Genomic DNA, 6,080 nt, shown 5'->3' with positions numbered 1-6,080 from the left:
TGCATCTTCGAGGGCCTCGAGGCCGTGTTTCGCCTTGTTCAACCGGCGTCCTCGCCTCTAATTAACATAAATACCCAAGCGCCACGATGACGACGACGACAATTCTCAGAGAGAAAGAGAAAGAGTTCATTGTGACACGGCCACTCGCCACTCTTTTTCCTGCAAATATTGACGTTGCCCGGAATTTGTGCCCGGAATACAGGAGGAACAAAAAGTGGAAGGGGATATGTTGCTCGTTCATTTGAAATGTTTTTCTTTTTCAGAAAAATTGTACCTTTCTTCCTGGTTTGTTTTCTTAATCGTGTGGAGGTATTGTTTGGCCTGATATAACGATTAACATCGTGGAGGTTGAGTGGTGATTAATGACAAAGATTTTATGACTCGTTTATAGAGTGCTTTCGATGGATTTACGAGGATTAATTTTCAGATATACTTGGACAAGGATTTTGATGACTAAATTTGTGGGTTGCTGATATGTTTCATGGGTACGTATCAAGAGTAACGTTTGGATTATTTGTGTTGGAACATTAATGTTGAAATATGTGGCTCTCGTTTGAGGCGTTTTATGTGAATTTATGAGGGTAATTTTAGGATTTTTTCGTAGCAGAGATTGTCAAGTAAAATTTGTGAATTATTCGAGGGTTTTGTGGGTATTTATGAGAATTGATATTATAATTTGTTCCGTGAAAATCAATTACGTTAGAACTGTCCAGAGAAATATTAAAAAAATTTCAATTTACAGGAAAATTAATGTTTCATAACTTCTTTCCCAATGGAAATGATTGACTTCTTACTAGCGGGGAATAAATTCTAAGAAAGGGGGAAAAAGGGTAAGAAAGGGGTGCATACTGGAAATTTAATGGGAGGTGGGACGACCTGGTGAAAAATTGAGGGGGAAAACTCACCGTCAGGAAAGCCAGGAAGACGCAATCGATGAACCACTACAGGAATATTCGAGTCGAGCACCGTCGCTCAACCTTGCACCCTCTTCTTGTTAATTCACGCAACACCCACTTCTCTGAAACGAGAACAATAGAAACGTATCAAGAAACCTGCCGCTGAAACCTCTTTTCTTTCGCTCGAGGCTCGGGAAAAAAGTGTGATAAGGGCGCGGTAAAGGGGTTCGGCTTAAAAGGTGTTTAAATCGAAGGATGTTCCGGTTAAAAAGGTATCACGATTAAAAGATAGCCGAATTCAATGAAATTCGAAACAGAAGGAGTTCGAATTCTATCGCAATTGCAAAGCATTGTAATTTCAAAGCACTTGAATCTTCTGCGTTGCAATTCCAAGTATTGAAATTCGGGCGACTGCGGTTCTCAGCACTAAAATTTCAAGAATTACGATTACAAATCTTGCACTATCGAACACTAAAATTCCCGGAGAGGCACAATTCCAAGTACCGAATTTCTGAGATACTGCGGGCAATAAAATCCCCAAGAACGCGCAATTCCAAAGCAGCGAAGTTTCGGGGGTTTCGATTCCAACGTTGCTTTCGGGAATTGCGATTGCAAGGCGCTGAAATTTTCGGGAATTGCGTAATTCCGAGTGTTGAAATTCCGGGGAGGGGGGCGAGCAATTCCAAACCATCGAGATTTCGTGAATTGTCATTTCGAGCATTATAATTCTAGGATTCGTAACTTCAAAGAACTGAACTCGTAGGCATCGCAATTCCAGGGTACTAATACTCTTTCTTCTTTCCTATTCCAATTTGCTTAAAGATCGTAACGCATTTCACATTCAGAATTGTCTTCTAAAGATCCCCGCTCCTCTGAAAGAAGACACTGGGCGAATTTCAATTCTTATATCTCCCTTTGCGCTCAAACGTCCAGAAAAGAAAGTGAATAGTAAGTAAAGTAGCTGGAGAAATCAGATGGCCATGTAGATTACAGCCGGGTATCTCTCTCCGGAGGGAAGATTTTTCGTAAGGAGCGAGCCCTGAACCGAAAGTAATTTTTCCACTGTATTCCGAGCTTTCGTCGGGGCATTTCGAATGCACCGACCGGATTTACCACGGTCCAGTAGCTCGTTGCTTTATATCCACGGAAATCCGTGCGTTTCTCGCTTTATTACTGTGACACGAAAACACGGAGAATTATAAGCGTCCTGCTATTCGAGAATAGCATGACTCAATAAAATCTGATTTTCCTCGAGAACAAATGAAACGAAATTTCTCTATGGAAAGGAAAAATCATCTCCAAGAAAATCGATTCAGAAATTGGGTCACTATCTTCTACGGTAAATACATTAATTTTGAAATCTTAAGGTTTTCTTTTTTGTTTAGAAAATTACAAGAATTTTCGATCGGTAAGAAATTAAAATGTGCAATTACAAGTATACAATTAGAAATGATCTGATTGTGAAATGTTTCATCGAGACGACAATGAAAGATAGATTTCCAATAGTTCGCCAGAATATTGTCACTGCATAGAGAGTAGTTTCTTCAATTAAATGATAAACAAGATCTAACCAGAAGTCCTCACAATGCTTAGAATTGAAAGTGACTTCAATATAGAGACCTTCCACGGAGTTTCAACGTTACTCAAGGATTACGGTGTATCTCGGGAGCACGTTATATTCTCCGTAGCATGACGCGACGTCAGGAGTAAGCTGATTCTCTCAGCGTTTAATCATTGCTGAACAAGCTGCAGATTCCTTCTACGCTCGGTTATTCCGCATTAAGGATCTTGCTCGTATAGCCAAGCTCTCCACGTCGCTCTCATTACAATCCAGCATGTTGCATTATTCCTTCTTCATACAGTATTCTACAATTTTCTCTTAATGATAAAAGAAGAGAATTAGAAAATATATCAAAGGACGAATTCTTTTTTTTTTTTTAAATAATTACAACTTTTAGTAGAATTATTAAAGTTAACGTAAACAGTCAGGAAAGCTTAGCCAATTTACAAAGTTGAGAAATTTATTTCTATTATTGATAAAAACTTTGGGTACTTTGTTTAATTATATCATTGTAAAATTATCTGTAAATTTTCCTACCGAATGTTTCATTCCAAATAAGAGGATCAAGTAGGTGAAAATAATGTTATCAGCAAGTGTGTAGAAACTATTTTGCATACTTTGTTTCGTAGTTGGAATAACGGAAGATCGATTCTGCTTTGCAGAAAGATTCCAAATCGTTTCAACTGAACTCGGCACGTTTTTTCATCTCTTCATTTCCTCTTCAAAGCGAAAGAAAGAAAGAGGAATCGTGAAATTCGCGAAGTTTATCAAACAAACGTTCGTCGTTGCGGTAAATCCTGACCCGGTTTCGTTCTCGTTCATTTCCCGTCTGATATTTCGGCCGCGTGGCAATCGAATCCACCGTTTCTAACTTGTCAAAGGGTCTTTCTACTCGTGGCTCACTCGCGGCGGCGCGGCACCTTAATTAGATTAATCGAGGAGGAGCAACTTGCTTGCCTCTGCATTCTGTCTGTATGCATGCAACGCAAAATTTCAGGCCAGCCAAAGAAAAGTGAATAAACAGAGAGAAGAGAAAGAAGAGAGAAAAGAGAGAGAATAGAACAAAGAGAGGAGAGAAGACAGAAAAAGAAAGGAGGAAAGAAGAGAGAAAAGGGAGGAGAGACAGAAAAGAGAATACAGGAGAGAGGAGAGACACAAAAGAGAAAACAGGAGAGGGGAGAGACGGAAAAGAGAAAACAGGAGAGAGGAGAGACAGAAAAGAGAAAACAGGAGAGAGGAGAGACGGAAAAGAGAATACAGGAGAGGGGAGAGACAGAAAAGAGAAAACAGGAGAGAAGAGAGACACAAAAGAGAAAACAGGAGAGGGGAGAGACGGAAAAGAGAATACAGGAGAGAGGAGAGACAGAAAAGAGAAAACAGAAGAGGGGAGAGACAGAAAAGAGAAAACAGGAGAGGGGAGAGACAGAAAAGAGAAAACAGGAGAGAAGAGAGACACAAAAGAGAAAACAGGAGAGGGGAGTGACGGAAAAGAGAAAACAGGAGAGAGGAGAGACACAAAAGAGAAAACAGGAGAGAGGAGAGACGGAAAAGAGAAAACAGGAGAGAGGAGAGACGGAAAAGAGAATACAGGAGAGAGGAGAGACACAAAAGAGAAAACAGGAGAGGGGAGAGACGGAAAAGAGAATACAGGAGAGAGGAGAGACGGAAAAGAGAAAACAGGAGAGAGGAGAGACGGAAAAGAGAAAACAGGAGAGAGGAGAGACGGAAAAGAGAAAACAGGAGAGAGGAGAGACGGAAAAGAGAATACAGGAGAGAGGAGAGACAGAAAAGAGAAAACAGAAGAGGGGATGAAACAGAGATTGTGGAGGGATTGTGCATCAGCAGTGGAGTTGGTTGGTTTAAACGTTGACTCATCTCGATTCAAGCCCGCGAAAGAATTATCCTTCGATCGTGCACACCGGTGGATTAACTCGTTTCGCTTGCGTCGCGTCATCGTTCTTTGTTGAGGCGCGTTCCCTCCCCGATTTCCGGTTATTTGCCGCGGCATCGTTATTCCTGGCTTTACGAGCTCCGCGAATGTGCTATTATGTTTCTTCAGTAACTTCAAACACTAGCCAGCTTATGTATTTTTTTTTTTTTTTTCGCAGTTTGTCTAGAATTTTTATTTCAGAAGCTTTTATTTTAAATTTCTATTGTATAACTTCGTATCTTAATTTCCTACATTAAAGATTTTATATTACGTTTCTGCGTCAAGTCCTCGCTTCGAATTTTTTATGTCCAACATTCTCTTTTAACATTTTATTTTCAGTTTTTATTTTGTGCATCTGAGAACTCTCTGTTACATGTTTACGTATTACATTCATTTATTAGATCGATCGAATGCAGTTACACGAATCATCGTACCACGAAGATGCAGAGTTTATGGGAAAAAATAATAACGAATTTTTATTGCAAAAATACACTATTACAACCTAAAGCCTTTCGCCAGGTGAGCCGAGTAAATTCTCGAAAAACGTACTATTACCTTAAACACTTCCAATCCTATACAACTACGCTAAACACGCCTCAATAAATCTTTAGCTTATGCAAGAACGGTTTTCTAAGTCTTCCAACTTTACTCGCAGAACAATCTACTTAAACACTATCGTAACATTCTATAAACAGAACTTTTCCGTAAAAGAATTGCTATCACGATTCGTTACAATTTTTAACATTAGCATAAGAAACCAATAATTATTAGAAATATCTGAAAAAATCATTCCCAAGGCATTCAATGTGATAAAAATATATCATTGTCGTCTAATTTTACATTGTTACTATTCCCTTTACCTAATTTTCTGATTCCTTTTTCCATTTCCTCCGGTTCTCTTTTACTTTCCTTAGTGTTTTTATTTTAGCTTTTCCACTTATGAAAAGAAGAGAGAGAGAGAGAAATATATTTTATCATTTTTTTCTTCAATTCGTAAATAAATTTGAAAATTAATTGAACGAAATGTATTCTATTGCAAAAAAAATTCTGAAAATCAACCAAGAAGGTGTAATTTCCATTTGCGCAACGTGACGCCACTTAGGTATCAAACGGCAAACACTCGATTAGTTGGCCCGAATTTTCTCGTGTACAGAACACAAGCCTGCCGGGAATTCGCGACTTATTAATTATTCGGAGATATAACAGGTTTCAAGGGAACCAAACGGTGCCTATGTTCAGCTAGTTGTTTCGTTATCGAGTGAAAAGTGAACAGGCTTGAAAACGCGCCTTTATCTTGGCACCCACGATCACGACGTGCAGCAGCTTTCAATATGGACTTTTCAATGTTCTCAAACTCGTTCCACGATGCACTTTCGCTCTCTCTTCAAGCTAAAGTTGCGCAACCATCACCGGTTGCAAATAAAAAACGCGTTCATTCAGCGATTGTAACAATGTCGGCTTCGTTAAGTCGCGATTGACATCGGGATACCGAAGAGTGGAATGTAAGAGCAGCTATTTTGTGTTAATTTCTATTTCTCAAAGAATTCTCTTGAATTTTCATGAATAATTTTAGTAATTCTAACTTTAAAAATATATCCTTATTCTGTGGTTAATTGAAACGCTATTTCTTTAACGTTGGGAAATCAAGAGATGGATTCTTTTACAAAAAAAAATAATCAGGTAAGGTTCAAAC

The 6,080-nt window shown here is 38.9% G+C and overlaps 1 protein-coding gene across 3 annotated transcripts in view; it reads right to left on the bottom strand.

Annotated features, from left to right (window-relative positions):
- Nucleotides 1–6,080, bottom strand: part of LOC108572331 (ras-like protein 3) — a 59,733-nt gene that overhangs the window by 21,529 nt on the left and 32,124 nt on the right. For 2 of the 3 annotated variants that reach the window (XM_017934551.1, XM_017934549.1), the window contains exon 2: nucleotides 906–1,018. The exons of the other annotated variant lie outside the window; for it this stretch is intronic. The gene's annotated coding sequence lies outside the window, so the exon portion shown is untranslated. The remainder of the gene's footprint in view (nucleotides 1–905; nucleotides 1,019–6,080) is intronic. 3 annotated transcript variants of the gene reach the window in all.

This window comes from Habropoda laboriosa, unplaced genomic scaffold (assembly GCF_001263275.1).
Source record: "Habropoda laboriosa isolate 0110345459 unplaced genomic scaffold, ASM126327v1 scaffold65, whole genome shotgun sequence".
Lineage (NCBI taxonomy): Eukaryota > Metazoa > Arthropoda > Insecta > Hymenoptera > Apidae > Habropoda > Habropoda laboriosa.
Note: the sequence above shows the minus strand (reverse complement) of the source record. Positions and strands in the feature narration are given on the sequence as shown.